This window comes from Felis catus, chromosome B2 (genome assembly GCF_018350175.1).
Source record: "Felis catus isolate Fca126 chromosome B2, F.catus_Fca126_mat1.0, whole genome shotgun sequence".
NCBI lineage: Eukaryota > Metazoa > Chordata > Mammalia > Carnivora > Felidae > Felis > Felis catus.
In genome coordinates, this window is record NC_058372.1 from 87772021 (window position 1) to 87789895 (window position 17875).

The following is a 17875-nucleotide window of genomic DNA, read 5'->3' on the forward strand; positions in this document are numbered from 1 at the left end:
TTTAAAAAAAATAATTTTGAAATTCTTATGGTTCTCCCTTATATTTATAATTTTGTATAAATATGATTATAGCCTATATGCCATTATTTTTTTAAAGAGCAGTTATTTTTAACTCTTCTAGCCTTTGTTCTCTTCATTCAGTTTTCCCATATTTCCATACCTGCATCATGAACAGATATAGTATATAGCCAGTATATATATATACACACTGTTTCTATATATAAATGCTTTCACAATACATACATTTATACTTGTATAAACTTATATATAAATATATATACTTGTAAATACACACAAATGCACACTTATACACCTCATGCACGCTCCATACATAAATATAGCAATATAGATCTATTTATTTAGTTTATAGAAATTTGTCTCTTTCTTTTACAGAATAATTAGTATGCTATACCCCTGATAGCATCTTGTTTTGCTCACTGAGTACACCTTGAAAGTTGAAATCATTCCCAGTCAAATGTTTTGTTTTTTTTTTTTTAATTTTTTTTTCAACATTTATTTATTTTTGGGACAGAGAGAGACAGAGCATGAACGGGGGAGGGGCAGAGAGAGAGGGAGACACAGAATCGGAAACAGGCTCCAGGCTCTGAGCCATCAGCCCAGAGCCTGACACGGGGCTCGAACTCCCGGACCGCGAGATCGTAACCTGGCTGAAGTCGGACGCTTAACCGACTGCGCCACCCAGGCGCCCCTCCCAGTCAAATGTTTTAGTGCTAGCTCAATTTAATGGACAAATATCAATTCATCATGTTAATGTGCCATAATGTCTTCACATGTAATTATTGGTGGATCATGTACATTTTAATTTTTGCCAATTTAATAGTGAAATTTCAAAATGTCATTTTTTTACATTTATTTGGTTATTGTGCATTTGATCATTTTTCATACTTTTAATTTTTCCCCCGTTTTATTGAGATATAATTGACATGCAACGCCGTATAAGTTTAAGGTGGATAGCATAATGACTTGTATATTGTGAAACGATTAGCACAGTTAGTTAACATCCATCATCTCATATATATACCAAAAAAAAAAAAAAAAAAGCTTTTTCCTTGTGAAAACAACTATTAGGATTTACTCTCTCAACAATGCACAGATAAATCTACCATAGAGTAGTTTTAACTATCGTCATCATGTTGTACATTATATCTGCAGTACTTATTTATCTTATAACCAGAAGCTTGCACCTTTTGACCACCTTCATCCAATTCCCCAATCCCTCATCCCCTGCCTCCAGAAACAACAAAACTGCATCTCTTTTTCTATCAGTTTGTTTTATTTTGTCTTGGCTTTCAGTTTAGTTTTGTTTTTTAGATTCCACACGTGAGATCATATATTATTGGTCTTTCTTTGTCTAACTTATTTCACGTAGCCATAATACCCTAAGGGTCTATCCGTGTTGTCACAAATGGCCTGGTCACAGATTTCCTTCTTTTTATGGCTGAATAATATTCCATTGTTTATTTATGCTACAATTTCTTTATCCATGTATCCATTACTGGAAATTTATGTTGTTTCCATGGCTTGCCTTCTGTGGATAATGCTGCTACAAACATGAGGTGCATATATCTCATCAACATGGTGTTTTCATTTCCTTCAGATATATTCCCAAAAGTGGGATTGCTGGATCATATGGCAGTTCTATTTTGAATTTTTTGAAGAAACTTAATAGTGTTTTCCATAGGAACTATACCAGTTCACAATGCCACCGGTAGCACACAACTGTTCTCTTTTTTTCACATTTTTGCCAGCATTTGTCATCTCTTCCCTTTTTGATGATGGTCATTCTAACCATCTTGGGAAAAAATCAAAATTCACAATTCAAAGTACAGTTTCTACTGATTACATGTTGCTTTCACGTAGTGTTAACGTCAAAATATCATAAGTTGAGCCATCCTAAGTTGGGGACTGTCTGTATATGCATATCACTCTTAGTAAATGCAGGAAAATGGATAGCTAGTTTTACCATTATCATATAGCTAAGAAGAACTGCAATTGAAACACATGGTTTAACGACTAATGAATACAGCAGTCTTTTCCTTATAGAGTTCACATTTAAGTTATTGACAAAATTTACACATGAAGAATATTTACCCCATACCTTTTCAGGAATAGTTACACAACCAAAGGATGCTACATAATTATCACCAATATTACTAAAAATATTTAACATTTACTGCTGCTGCTTCTGTGCCCGTTGTATTTAATTCGTCCAACAACCATGTGTGGTGAGTACCCATATGTTACCCATTCACAAATGAGGCTCCTCGTGTTTAAAGAAATTATCACCTATCTCAATGAGGAATAGCCAGTGTCCTTCTGATGTAAAACTCTTATTTTTATTCATTAAGCTTCACTGACCTTATCAATATACACATTTTTTAAAGCTGATATAAAATAATTTAGAAAAAAATTCTGTAAGAATTGAAATTATAAGCATATAATGTCAGGGCAAATGATTGGTACTCAATGCCTCCTAAACGTAACCATGATGCCTCACTGCCTTTGAGCCCCCACTGCGTCTGCGCGCGGAGCCTGGGGTCAGGCTGCAAAGCCAGAGCACGCGCTTGCGCGTAAGTGGGGCTGCCGGGTCATCCGCCCGCGACCGTTTTAACCTCGAGAGACGGCTTGCATCGGGCCGTGGCTGCGGGCGACTGGGAAAGTAACTATGACGCGCACTTGGGTAAGATTGACAACTAATTTATTTCTTCTCATCCTTGGTCTGTGCCAACCCTCAAAAATTTTGGTTCCATCAAAGAAGCACAGTTAATCATAAAGGCAATTAAAAAATGATGAGGCGCCTGGGTGGCTCAGTTGGTTAAGCGTCCGACTTCAGCCAGGTCACGATCTCGCGGTCCGTGAGTTCGAGCCCCGCGTCAGGCTCTGGGCTGATGGCTCAGAGCCTGGAGCCTGCTTCCGATTCTGTGTCTCCCTCTCTCTCTGCCCCTCCCCCGTTCATGCTCTGTCTCTCTCTGTCCCAAAAATAAATAAACATTGAAAAAAAAAATTTTAAAAACGAAAACCGCTTCCCTAAACAATTTCTTAACATATTATGACAGAGGTAAAGACATGTATATCTTACAAATGTGCAGTCTGTGGGCAAAGGTTTATAAAGTAGTGTCCTTATTAAACCAAGACATTAGGACCAAACTTTTGTTACATAAATATGTGAATTTATCATTACTTGACTTTCTGGTAGTAGGGTTTTTTTTTTTTTTTTCCAACTTTTTGAGGTTTTAAGCTTACTGCGATATATTTATTTCCCTAAGAACCCCATCCACATAAATTTAATTGTATGCCTTGTGTGTATTTTAATATTGATGTCAAATGATATTAAGTTCACTTGAGGTTTTTTTAAAAGAACTTTGCAGTTTTTCTTGATGTAATTCAGAAAAGTCCATAAAGCTTTTTTGAAAGCACCCACATTTCTGTACCCTACTACAGATTTCTTTTCCAAATTTAATACAGTCTGGTTAATATAGGAAAATTATCATTTTCAGGTTATATATATCCCCCATATTTTAATTATCTCATTTTGCATATCAGATATTTCTCCATAGAATTATATAAAATGGTGTTTTCTATTAATAAATCCTCATGACACAGTATACATTACACATGTATTATTGCATGTATAAAAAATTAATAACATTTAATTTTTTAAATTCTGGAATGGAACTTGAATTTTAGCCTTTTTTGTTTGTTTGTTTACTATTAGTTGAAGGAACTGAGACTCCCCAAGGTTAATTGATTTGCCCAAGATCACATATGTATGTCATAAATGGTGAATCCTGGGTTGGAATGCTTATGTTAAAAACAAGTAATAGTATATAATTATTTATTTTTCTCAGATGCTAATTATATCAAATCCAGTGTATCACAAAAATAAAAACCATTATTCAAACACACTAGCTAGAAAAAAAATTTCTTTTTTTTAAACGTGCCTTTTTCATTCAATGTAAATGGAATGAAACTGCATAAATGTTCTACAAAATCACATTAACTGTTGTCAATATTTATGTACAGTAATACATTTAGTCAACATATTTTAATTCCTTTTTTTACTAATAACAGTAAGATATATATTTTGAACTTACAATGTGTTTTGATTCTTGAATTCCTAAAAAGTGGAATGTTAAGGCTAAAATACTATATTAAAATCTATGTTAAAATTGTGAAACAAAGCAAAATGAATTTACTTCACAGTTTTCCCAAATTATAGTCCAGTTTCTAAAACTGCATCATTTTCCTGAGATTTTAAGTATTGATATTGATTTGAGGTATTGATTTTCTATGATACTAAATATTAAGGGTATTATTCTAGTTTTCTTGAATTTTGTTTTCTCTTCCATTGCTTTATTTCTTTATAAACATCACTATATTCAATTGTTAAATTTCTCTAGATTTTCATACATGTTAAGGTAAATATAGTTTTTTTCAGTCTTTGCTTATCTAATTTATTTTTCATAAAACACTATACACATTTGTTTGCAAGTTTCCTCCAAAAGATTCTATTGAAATTTGGATTAGAATTACCATTTGGCAAGTTTATAGTTCTGCCTTTTTAAAAACAGAGCTTTATATTTTCATTTATATTGTATTATCTCCCTAAGTTAATTTAATGTTATTTCTCTACATATTTCTATAGATTTTTTATTACATTTATTTTGAGAAATTTGATATCTTTATATATTTTTGGCCAATGGGAATTATGATTTTCATATTAGATTTTATATTTGACATTGACTGGTATATAAGAAAATAATTGTTTTTCAAATGTTAGTTTTACTATCATCATAAAGAACTCTAATTTTTTAAGGTTTGGGTCTCTTTTTTTTTTTTTTTAGGTAGATAAAAATGTTATTTGCTAATGATGATAATTTGTCCTTCTCATTTCCAATGTTTATATATTTTGTTGTTTTTATGTTCATCTTGAATTACTTTAATAGCTTTTTGTAAAGTAATATGAAAGTATAATTTTTTTCTTATTCCTGGTTTTGGTAGATTCAGCATAATGATGACTTATATTGCTTTTTAAATAGCATTTAATTTTTTCTTTTAATTCTACAATGGATCTTGAATTTTAGCCTATAAATTTTAGACCTTTTTTGAGGTGATCTTATAGTTTTATTCTCTGACCTATTGAAGGATGTATAAATAGTCTTTGAAATACCGGAATATTTTAAAAATCACTTTGAATCATATTTTAATATATAATTATATTTATATGCTATTGTTTTATTAAGAACTTTGACCCTAATGTTAAAAAATAAACTTTACATATAATTTGTTTAGTTATTTTTATAAGGCTTTGACACTAGATCTATAAAATCCTAAGTAATAGAAAGCTTTCCTTCATAGATTTAGAATAATTATAATAATATTTGCCAATATATTTCTGAGATATGGTTGACAACTTTCTTTGTTTTTTCCATTGTTATTGGTGTATTTACTTTTTCTTGAGTCAGTTTTGATGGTTCATAGTTTCTAAATTATATCCATTTTAAACAGATTTGCAAATATATTAGCATATTTTGCCTGTCTAAATAGGAGAAATGTGTGTTGTTATATATTATAAATACATACATGTATTTTTTTTTTTTTTCTCTCAGCCACTATTTTGTGGTGAAAAAGAATTGCAAGCGTTCTCTGAAGCTCTGGCTGTACTGTCATCTTCAGTTACTATCCAACCAAAATAAGTCTACTATTTACTTCTTCCATAATATTCTTAATAACTAAAGGCTATCAGCATATCTAGTTTTAGACCATATCATCTTAGATTTAGATATAAGCAACAGTAAATATTAACCCAGCAATAAAGACAAGATAGGGCAGGGAAGTTACTAGCTCAATTATGTTTTAATTTGGAATTTTAAATTTTGATTAATCCTATCTTTCCATTAAGACAACTGAAAAAGAGGGAGAGGTCACCTGCTTTACAAATACCTTTTTTTCTGAGCTATAAAACTGCAGTCAGTTCTTGCTACCTAAATATAGCCAGCCACAAGGTAGATAGGTGGCTCAGTCAGTTAAGCGTCCAACCCTTGATCTCAGCTCAGGTCTTGATCTCAGGGTTGTGAGTTCAAACCCTGCCTTGGACTCCATGCTGCATGAGGAGCCTACTTAAAATGGATACAAACTTATTTGTGGAAAGAATCTTAGGTGAAAGCATTGTTGTATAATTGGAAAACCCATACTTACCAACAGCCTTGTACTTGTTATGCAGTTGAGCATATTTTTCTATTTCATTCTCTTCTTCAGATACACAGATTCAATATTTGTTGGATTTAATTGTATACTCTCCTTTTCTGATTGATGTTTCCAATTTATATTTGCCTGTGCTCTTCTCAAGGTTGTTCTCCACATCATAGGTTCAATTTTTAGCATTGTTGATTCTTCATTTGACTGTTTCTAATAATATTTAAATTTTATGATGACATGATTTTTTTTCTTCAAGGTATTTTCTTAGATCCTTCGGTTTAGTTTTTATTCAGTCTCTTTTCTTTCATCTTTTAAAAATATTTTCATTTTTTTGAGAGTGCCCAGTGCTTATCATCTAAAATTTTATATTATTGTTTAATAAATTCTTCATCTATATATGTCACACTATATTTATTTTCTTCTTTCCGTTGCAGAACATTTTTTTTTTGCAAAAATAGTTTATAGGTGCTTTTTGTTTACTTATTCATCCTTAAATGAGCAGCTGAATGAAGAACTGCTGTTATCTGGAAAATAAATTACATGAATTTAAGTTCTCTTTTCACTCTTGTATTTTTTTTTAAGATTTCCTTTTTTTATGTTTTTTAAAATTTATTTTTGAGAGGGAGGGGCAGAGAAAGAAGGGGACAGAGGTTCTGAAGCAGACTCTGCACTGACAGCAGAGAGCCCGATGCAGGTCTCAAACTCACAAACCCTGAGATCGTGACCTGAGCCAAAGTCAGACGTTTAACCAACTGAGCCACCCAGGTGCCCCATTGTACTTTTTAATCCTTAAAAAATCAACCTAAAGTACTGTACAGAACTGGGCAGCTTAGCTGTGTTAAAGAGGCACTCTCTGCTTTGTGCCATTATTTAATATTTTACAGTAACATTTGTCTTTAGTTCTTAGTTCCACTTAAATGTATTTTGCTTTGAAATAACACTTCCACAGTGTACGGAATAAACCTAACCTGTCAATCTCCACTTTCTCATGCACAATTCATTATCTAACACCATATCTTCCTTCCAATTTTTATCTCCACCATGCCTTGTCTCTGATACCAATGACAGCCATGGTCCATTAGCCAAGCCTAGTGGACAATTCTCACCTCTTATTTTCTTCAAGCATACAACATTTGACCACTCTTTTCTTCTTGAAATACTCTCATCACTTATCTTCATTTCTCTTGCCTCTTCTCCTATCTTCATAATCAGTCTCCTTTCCTAACTACTACTGAATGGAGTACCTTGAGATTGGGTCATATTTTCTTTTCTTTAGCTGTACCCTACTTCCTAGATGATGTCCTCCAAACTTTTAGTTTTAAATATACTGTAAATGCTATAGACTCCCAAATTTATATTTTAAGCTTTGACATCTTTAAATTCCAGACTTCTATATTCAAACTACCTACTTGATATCTTTTCATGAACTTTTCAAACTTAATTAGTCCAAAAGAAAATTTTGTATTTTGTTCCTTATTTCATTTATCTTCTTCCTTCTGACTCCTTATCTCAGAAGTTTTATTGTTTCTTAAGAAACAATTATCCACTCAATTTTTCAAACTAGAACTTGAGGACTCTTCATCTGTATTATTTCTCAAATCTACACTCAGTAGCCAGAATGATTTGTTAAGATCATAGATCATGTCACTTTGATTTTTCTGCTAAATTGTTTCAGTAGTTTCCATTTCAATTAGAACAATATTGGAACTACTTATCACTGCTTTATTTAGTTCATGGGTCCTCATTTGTTCTTCTGCCTCCCTCTCCAAATTCCTCTTGACGCTTTCTTCACTCAGTCAATATACTCTGACCATGCTGTTCTGATTTATTTTTTCTTGATCATTTCAAGCCCCTTCTTTTCATTGGACTTTTACTGTGGCTTCTAAAACTGCTAGGATGCTATTGTCCTGTCTCTTTGAAAGAAAAGTTGATTATCACCCATTAGTTATCAGCTTAAATGTTGTTTTCAGAGAGGCCTTCATAACCACTGCCTCTAAGTCAGGTTCCTCATCTTCCATTACTATCTGATGGCATTTATCACAATCTGTAATTCTCTTTATTTATTAACTTTTTTTTTTTTTACAACATTCTTGAGAACAGGGACCTCATCTATCTAATTCATAGTATTATGCCACCTCCTGGCATGGCGTCTACAGGTCTAGACAGACTCTAGAAGCCCTAAACATTGATAAGAGGGTAGAGCTCTCCTTCACCAAATACCATTTAAAATATATGGTGGGGCGCCTGGGTGGTTCATTCGGTTGAGCATCAACTTCACCTCAGGTCATGATCTCACGGTTCGTGGGTTTGAGCCCCGTGTCGGGCTCTGTACTGACAGTTCAGAGCCCGGAGCCTGCTTCAGATCCTGTGTCTCCCTCTCTCTCTGCTTCTTCCCGGCTTGCACTTTGTCTCACTCTCTCAAAAATAAATAAAATAAAATAAAATAAAATAAAATAAAATAAAATAAGATATATGAAACTACAAAATAAGTTTGCACTATAATACAAATTTGATAATTTTCATGGTGACTATTTTGAATAAGATGTTAAACATTAGAAATTTTCTCATATTTTTGATGCTCTTTGATGGTACTTTAAAGATGTACTTGGTTATCTTGTAGATATTCTAATATCAATAAATAGTGCTTTATTAATAAATGAATAAATGAATGAGTGGACGTTATAAATGTGTTTGCAACATAAAGATTTCTAGTTTTTCATGTCTTAGGAAAAGAAAACTGTTCGGTCCTTATACTCAGAACCCTTTTCAGTGTGAGGAATTCTCAAAACATGTTAGGATGTATGTTTTGGACTCATGTAAAGAGGGGAAAAGTGTTTATGATCAATTGAAATTTGGAAACATAACAACTTTCCTGCTAATCAAGGATGGTGTAGAAGATGGAGGAGCTCATAGTTCATAGTGAAGGAAGGTGTAGCCACTGCTTTTACTGTTGAAACTGTTACTTTTTTGGAGACTGTAAGGGAGTAATTGAAGGGTGCTATTAATAAGAGGAGAGATTGAACCTGGATTTAAGGCTACAAAGGATAAGATTTCCATTGCTTTAGGACACTGTGCTGATTATTACTCTTACAGAAGCTTTTCACCTTTATTTTGATAAAATAGTTTTATAGAGGGTTTCTTTTCCAAAATTTGCTATCTACCTGCTACTTAGAATATTTCAAAAATTGGATAACAGGTAGTGTTTTTAGATGATATATCATTATTGATTTTTAAGAGAAGCTCAATTTTTTTTTTTTTTTTGTCTCAAGGAATATTTTAGTTTCAAAATTCTTCTTATCCTCAACATCATCCCTGGCCCCTTACCATCTGTCCTGAACATTAGTGAAGATAATGTACTTTGCTTTTTGCCTTATATTCCAGTTCCTAAAGCAAGTGATGATCCTGGGAAGTATTGTCATTTCTCAGATTTATTACCCAGAGAAGTGTTTTTAATAGGCTAATGCAATGTTGCATAACAACATGCCTATATTAATATAATATTGAAAGTCTACCATAGGAAGTGCCTTCAGTAGAACTGATAAACATAAGAATTAGGTAAGAGGAATGGGCATGGGGAGTTTGTAGCATGTCTTATGCCTTCCTATTTTGTATATCTATCATGGATTTGATGCAGAGAAAGACCCATATTGTTACATTCAAGATCCTCCAATGTCAGCTTTGACATAGAAGATAAAGGGAAGTAAAGCAATTTAATCACAAAAAGAGGAGATTTCTAATGACTTTTGACACTGGAACAGCATGACATGGATGAAGGAAAATATTAAAGTAAAATAAGCCCAGAATGAAGAAATGTAAATACTGTACCCAAATTAATCACATCTGAAATAGAATGTAGGTATGTTTTATTGTTCACTTTGATCGATGTCTGTGAGTGGCTAGATGAGAGACAGTCTTATAAATCTGTCCCTGCATTGCAAGATCTCCTTCAGCACTTTTTCATGGCTTAGAATCAACTGAAACAGAGGTGATTATTTCTACAGCATCATTGCAGGTGTTCCTTGCCTGTTAAACCTAACATCCTACTACTAACATTTAAATTTACAGTACAGATAAACATAGGAGTGATTATTTGCATTACAAAATAATATGTGATTTTTAACAAGATTCTTTTATATAATAAGCCCTTCTCCCAAGTTCACAAAAAACGGGAATCAATTTATAAGATGTTAATTATTCCTCCTTTCAGGATCATAACTATTATGTTTTCTATGAGGTAAATTTGCTTTTGGAAATGAATACTTTCAATGCTTGGCACTTTTCCTAAAGAAAAATAGCAATTAGTGATAACAAGTCACTTGACTATAGTTCAGAAACCCGTCATGTTTGTGTGGAATAAAGGCTTAAACAATCCACAGCTTTCCTAGAGGCAAGCAGAATTTCCTCTCTACTGAAGTAATGTGATCAGTTATTCCAGTTTTTGTATGCCTTTACACATTACCAGAGTCTGCACTAGCTTTATGCAGCTAAGAGTAGAGGTGACAGGTAGGCCAGAATATAATGAATTACGGTAATCCTAGCAAGAAATAATGGAAGCACATCTGAAGGTTTTTCTGTCCCTTGGAGACTCAGTGAGATATATCCTAGAAAGGCTTCTAGGATGATAATAAGATGACTTTGCAACCTGATTAATATGGACATCAAAAACAAAGCTCAGAATCTAAAATCAGTTCAGTGTTATGAGCCCTGAGACATTGAGGAGGATATACTAGATGTCAGAGGGAAGAACTAAAAAGAAATATAAAGATTGATGTTGAGGAGACCCTATGAGTAATAATTTAGTCTTGTCTACATTTAGCTTTAAAAAGTTGGATGACATCCAAGCCTGAATGTCACAGAGACCATTATGTGCCATGCAGAAAGCCATCACAAGGCCCATGGGGATGTGAAACAGACCGAAGTGTCATCTGTGCTTATTTGACACAGAAATGTATTGGTTCTAAAGCCAACATTCATAATAAATAGGCAGATATAAACATAAAACTATGTACTTATATCTCATATATAAATAAAGCAACATATTAAAATTACTATTTTTGTTTCATATAAATACAAATACATGCTATCATTTAAAGGACATAGTCCTACCCTCAAAAAGCTTATATTTCAAAACAGGTTACAATGTGAACAGTTTCCAATTATAGGATACTATTAAATTGCCCTATTATTTTTCAATGTTGTGTTTCAGAATATCCCATGAACTTTTAGCTATTTCTCTCTCCTTGGTACTTTTTGAGACTCAGGTGCAGGGGTTAAAAAATTGCCCGATGGCAACAATTATAGAATAGTGGAGGCTGCAATATTGAGGATTATAGACCTCTATAATCAATGGACCATAAAGTTCTGACACTTAAGGATTTATTCCCAACAGAGAAAACATTCTTTTTTTTTTTTTTTTAACAATCTTTAATTCACTTTATTTTTCTTATACAAAACTATGTGGTGGTCACAGCTGGAGCCTGGGTCCTTTGCACTGAGACTCTGGTGTGGGTCTTTACAAGATGATCAGTGAATTCCTGACAGGGAGACTTGGTGAACACAGTCTCTTTCCAAAGGTCAGGGGCGAGATAGATGTAGATCTTGGAAACGGCACCAAAAGTGGCCTTGGCGAAATTGCCCAGGATGGCAGTACAGCCCATGGCTGAGGTGTAGCAGTCCTCGATATCGGTTATCATCAGCAACTTCTTTGGCACAGGGGTTGAGACAATGTCAGTGCCTCTGGCGGCTGGGATGAGGCATCTTAGCACAGAGCCACAGTGGCTCATCACCTTGCATGGGACACTGTGGGGCTTGCATATCTTGTTACCCCAGTAGCCTCACTGCATGGGGACAATGGAAAGCTTGGCCAGGATGATGGCCCTACAGATCGCAGTGGCTACCTCCTTGGAGCACTTAACACCCAGACCAACGAAGGTGTCCATTGTAATCCCCAATGGCAACAAACGCCTTGAACCTGGTCCACTGGCCAGCCCGGGTCTGCTTTTGCACAGGCATAATCTTAAAAACCTCATGTTTGAGGGATGCCCCCAGGAAAAAGTCAATGATCTCAAATTCTTTGATGGGCAGGGAGGAGATAGATCTTATGTCCTTGACCAGGCAGGCCAGCGTGGTGACAGGAATCCACCCCTTGTCTTTGGTCTTGCCTCCACAAGCTCCTTGGTCTACCCCCTACCGCCCGCGCCGCCCCCCCCCCCCCCGCCCTGCTGCGGCCAGGCCTGAAGGCCGTTGCTGAAGCCTCCACAGAAACCACCACAGCCCATTCCAGGGCTGTGGGTCCTCCAGGCCCTCTGGCAGCACCAGCGTCATCGACCATTTGGTGTTTTCCCAGAGAAGAATAGAGAAAAGTCTTATCTGTAAACTATAGTGCATTTAAAAATGTTCAGTAATGTAGTTTTGTGTTTCATAAGAACAGTAGGGAATTAAATATAGATTCTTGGAATAGAATACTGAACTTGTAATGATAGGTTTGTTTTTGCACACGGGGTTTTGTGTTGGAATCAATTGGTTAAGGACTGCATCCACTGGACTGAAGTATGCAAAGGAATGCTGGGTTTGATCAGTCTTCTATATGTTGGCCACTAACTAATTGGTTTGCTCTGGGTGGATGTGATTTCAGTATGATGGCCTGAATCATGTATATACTGGTGAACAATTCCTTTTTAAAAATTTTTCCTGGAAGCTTTATTTCAGTAATCTGATTTTAAACAGCCTCCCTAACATGCCCTAAAACTATTTCTGAGATAGCAGTGAAATTTGCTTATCTTCAATCTAGGCCATACTCAACACAGGAGGATATTGCCTGATCCATTCTTCTCAACTTTTATTTATGAACTTTTACTTATGAATCTCCTAATTCAAGGTTATCTTTGAGTTTTACCAAGTGCCAAAAATAATGCTATTTCTTTATACTTACCCCAGTGGTGTGTATGTATGACTTTTCACCAGACAACACATTAAAAAAAAAATTAACGTTTATTTATTTTTGAGAGAAAGAGACAGAGTGGGAGGGGGAAAGGGACACAGAGAGAGGGAATTGTCTCTGTTTGGAAGATATTAAAAAGTACTGGGAAATATATGAAATGATGTTTCTATAATTGTCCTTAGAAACTCACACTTGGCTGTAAAGATAGGAAACATGATTAAACTTATTAATATAATTAGCAAGTAACTTAAATATAATACACAGCTTAGTTTAAGTAACTTATATTTAAGAACTTAAATATAATACACAGAGTTGGAAGCAGGCTCCAGGCTCTGAGCTGTCAGCACAGAGCCCTATGCAGGGCTTGAACTCACGAACTGTGAGATCATTTCCTGAGCTGAAGTCGGACGCTCAACTGACTGAGCCACCCAGGTGCCCCCACATTTAACGTTTGGACATTGAGAATGATTAGCTAAGAATTTTCCTCCTTTTTACAGTCTGAAATTATATTAAAATTTTGAGACCTCTTAAATAGCATAATGTGGTGTATTATTTTAATGCCTCAGTAAGAATCCTTGTATAATATTAGATACCTCCTGCAAGTTGTACATTTATATTTGTAAGATCTTGTTCAATTTTATTCATGATCATGTGGTTTATAAATATTGAAAAGCATAGGGTTCCACTGATTTCATTTATATTTTAAACTAGAGCTTTCATCCCATTTATGTATTTTATGAAAATGCTTATGTCGTACTAGTTAAATAAGTGGGCAGTATGTTGCCCAATTTACCCACTTTTTTAGAAGGATTATAGTTCTTTATGATCCAGGTACATTTAATTGCAAGATTAACCAGGGTTACCAAACCTGTTCATTTCACTATAATAAAATTTCCAATTCATTGAGGGAGGACTGATTTAATATCTAAGAAAATACTCTTAACTTTGGGTAGCAGACTACTCATTGTGACAACAAGTAGTTTCTTGGTCTGTTTGGAATATGTCAAAATTTATGTGCTATTGCATGCACGAAGAAGACACACAGTAAGAGAATATGTCCAAGGGGAATGGAACATACATTGTGTTATTTTTAATTCCATGTGTTATGTTAGGATTCCAGGACTTAAACAAAAATTATAACTACAAGGGGCACCTTGGTGGCACATTCAGTTGAGCCTTTGACTTCAGTTCAGGTCATGATCTCACTGTTCATGAGTTAGAGCCTCATGTTGGGCTCACTGCTGCCAGTGCAAAGCCTGCTTCTGATCCTCTGTCCTCCTTTCTCTGCTCCTCCCCCACTTGCGATGGCTCATAAATAAACATTAAAAAAAACCCTATAACTACCATGCTTCGTATCTATACTGTAACTTTTAACTTCATATTTTCAACTTCTGTAGTTATCCTACTATGTTACAAAAATTGTGCCAATATTTAAATTCCATTAAGAAATATTATATGTTTGCTACTAGGTCTTTAAAAAGCCAATTTTTTAAAAAATACTGAAGTAAATTAATTCTTCTGAGAAAGCTGTGTATTATATTTAAGTTACTTGCTAATTATATTAATAAGGTTAATCGTGATTCATATCATTACAGCCAAGTGTGAGTTTCTAAGGACAATTATAGAAACATCATTTCATATATTTCCCAGTACTTTTTAATACCTTCCAAACAGAGACAATTCAGCAATAAAATTGCTTCAAATGACTATTCCCACAATTTGCACATAATAACAATCAAACTATTTCTACCTAACATTTGCAAAGGTTTATTTTTTAATACATGCATAATTTGTCTAACAGTTTACTGTTGCAATTAAGAAAATTTGGTTATAAGCCAAAATTGGGTATGTAGAATATCTGAAATAGAGGTGCATGCTATAATGTGTTAAGTAGCAAGTGGTTCTTTATTTTCTTAACCTTTATCCATTATTTGTCTATTTCTTGAAGGATTTTTTTGTTTTAAATCCTCTGTGATTTCTTTTGAAAAATAATACTTTAGGCTAAAAAATTGGAATGATCTCATATATATATCATATCACATTATGATATATTTTATTCAAAACACTTATATCTCACTTTCCATTAACACAGTCCTTTCTTTTATTCTTTTTTAAATTTTTATTTATTTATTTATTTTAATATATGAAATTTAGGGTCAAATTGGTTTCCATATAACACCCAGTGCTCATCCCAAAAGATGCCCTCTTCAATACCCATCACCCACTCTCCCCTCCCTCCCACCCCCATCAACCCTCAGTTTGTTATGTTTTTAAGAGTCTCTTATGCTTTGGCTCTCTCCCACTCTAACCTCTTTTTTTTTTTCCTTCCCCTCCCCCATGGGTTTCTGTTAAGTTTTTCAGCATCCACATAAGAGTGAAAATATACGGTATCTGTCTTTCTCTGTATGACTTACTTCACTTAGCATAACAGTCTCCAGTTCCATCCACATTGTTACAAAGGGCCATATTTCATTCTTTCTCATCGCCACGTAGTACTCCATTGTATATATAAACCAGAATTTCTTTATCCACTCATCAGTTGATGGACATTTAGGCTCTTTCCATAATTTGGCTATTGTTGAGAGTGCTGCTATAAACATTGGGGTACAAGTGCCCCTATGCATCAGCACTCCTGTATCCCTTGGGTAAATTCCTAGCAGTGCTACGCTGGGTCATAGGGTAGGTCTATTTTTAATTTTTTGAGGAACCTCCACACTGTTTTCCAGAATGGCTGCACCAATTTGCATTCCCACCAACAGTGCAAGAGGGTTCCCGTTTCTCCACATCCTCTCCAGCATCTATAGTCTCCTGATGTGTTCATTTTGGCCACTCTGACTGGTGTAAGGTGATATCTGAGTGTGGTTTTGATTTGTATTTCCCTGATGAGGAGTGACGTTGAGCATCTTTTCATGTGCCTGTTGGCCATCCGGATGCCTTCTTTAGAGAAGTGTCTATTCATGTTTTCTGCCCATTTCTTCACTGGGTTATTTGTTTTTCGGGTGTGGAGTTTGGTGAGCTCTTTATAGATTTTGGATACTAGCCCTTTGTCCGATATGTCATTTGCAAATATCTTTTCCCATTCTGTTGGTTGCCTTTTAGTTTTGTTGGTTGTTTCCTTTGCTGTGCAGAAGCTTTTTATCTTCATAAGGTCCCAGTAGTTTATTTTTGCTTTTAATTCCCTTGCCTTTGGGGATGTGTCACGTAAGAAATTGCTACAGCTGAGGTCAGAGAGGTCTTTTCCTGCTTTCTCCTCTAGGGTTTTGATGGTTTCCTGTCTCACATTCAGGTCCTTTATCCATTTTGAGTTTATTTTTGTGAATGGTGTGAGAAAGTGGTCTAGTTTCAACCTTCTGCATGTTGCTGTCCAGTTCTCCCAGCACCATTTGTTAAAGAGACTGTCTTTTTTCCATTGGATATTCTTTCCTGTTTTGTCAAAGATTAGTTGGCTATACGTTTGTGGGTCTAGTTCTGGGGTTTCTATTCTATTCCATTGGTCTATGTGTCTGTTTTTGTGCCAATGCCATGCTGTCTTGATGATTACAGCTTTGTAGTAGAGGTTAAAGTCTGGGATTGTGATGCCTCCTGCTTTGGTCTTCTTCAAAATTACTTTGGCTTTTCAGGCCTTTTGTGGTTCCATATGAATTTTAGGATTGCTTGTTCTAGCTTTGAGAAGAATGCTGGTGTAATTTTGATTGGGATTGCACTGAATGTGTACATAGCTTTGGGTAGTATTGACATTTTGACAATATTTATTCTTCCAACCCATGAGAATGGTATGTTTTTCCATTTCTTTATATCTTCTCCAATTTCCTTCATAACCTTTCTATAGTTTTCAGCATACAGATCTTTTACATCTTTGGTTAGATTTATTTCTAGGTATTTTATGCTTCTTGATGCAATTGTGAATGGGATCAGTTTCTTTATCTGTCTTTCTGTTGCTTCATTATTAGGGTATAAGAATGCAACTGATTTCTGTACATTGATTTTGTATCCTGCAACTTTGCTGAATTCATGTATCAGTTCTAGCAGACTTTTGGTGGAGTCTGTCGGATTTTCCATGTATAATATCATGTCATCTGCAAAAAAGTGAAAGCTTAATTTCATCTTTGCCAATTTGGATGCCTTTGATTTCCTTTTGTTGTCTGATTGCTGATGCTAGAACTTCCAACAGTATGTTAAACAACAGCAGTCAGAGTGGACATCCCTGTCGTGTTCCTGATCTAAGGAAAAAAGCTCTCAGTTTTTCCCCATTGAGGACGATGTTAGCTGTGGGCTTTTCATAAATGGCTTTTATGATCTATCTTATTGAGAATTTTTGCATCCATATTCATCAGGGATATTGGCCTGTAGTTCTCTTTTTTTACAGGGTCTCTGGTTTAGGAATCAAACTAATACTGGCTTCATAGAATGAGTCTGGAAGTTTTCCTTCCCTTTCTATTTTTTGGAATAGCTTGAGAAGAATAGGTATTATCTCTGCTTTAAATGTCTGGTAGAACTCCCCTGGGAAGCCATCTGGTCCTGGACTCTTATTTGTTGGGAGATTTTTGAGAACTGATGCAGTTTCTTTGCTGATTATGGGTCTGTTCAAGCTTTCTATTTCCTCCTGATTGAGTTTTGGAAGTGTGTGGGTGTTTAGGAATTTGTCCATTTCTTCCAGGTTGTCCAATTTGTTGGCATATAATTTTTCATAGTATTCCCTGATAATTGCTTGTATTT

General features: G+C 34.8%; 1 long non-coding RNA gene, 1 other non-coding gene and 1 pseudogene across 7 annotated transcripts in view; 2 read left to right on the top strand and 1 right to left on the bottom strand.

The window, feature by feature from the left end:
* Nucleotides 1-709: 709 nt before the first annotated feature.
* Nucleotides 710-17875, top strand: part of LOC109499790 — a 419289-nt gene continuing 402123 nt past the window's right edge. Inside the window, exon 1 of one of the 6 annotated variants that reach the window (XR_006598084.1) lies at nt 710-2701. This is a non-coding gene — a long non-coding RNA (uncharacterized LOC109499790). The remainder of the gene's footprint in view (nt 2702-17875) is intronic. The other 5 variants (XR_006598086.1, XR_006598087.1, XR_006598088.1 and 2 more) reach the window with 5 other exon arrangements.
* On the top strand, nt 2515-2647 carry LOC111560707. The gene has a single exon (XR_002742701.2). It is a non-coding gene; the product is annotated as a small nucleolar RNA SNORA76 (small nucleolar RNA).
* LOC101082154 lies at nt 11648-12676 on the bottom strand (annotated as a pseudogene).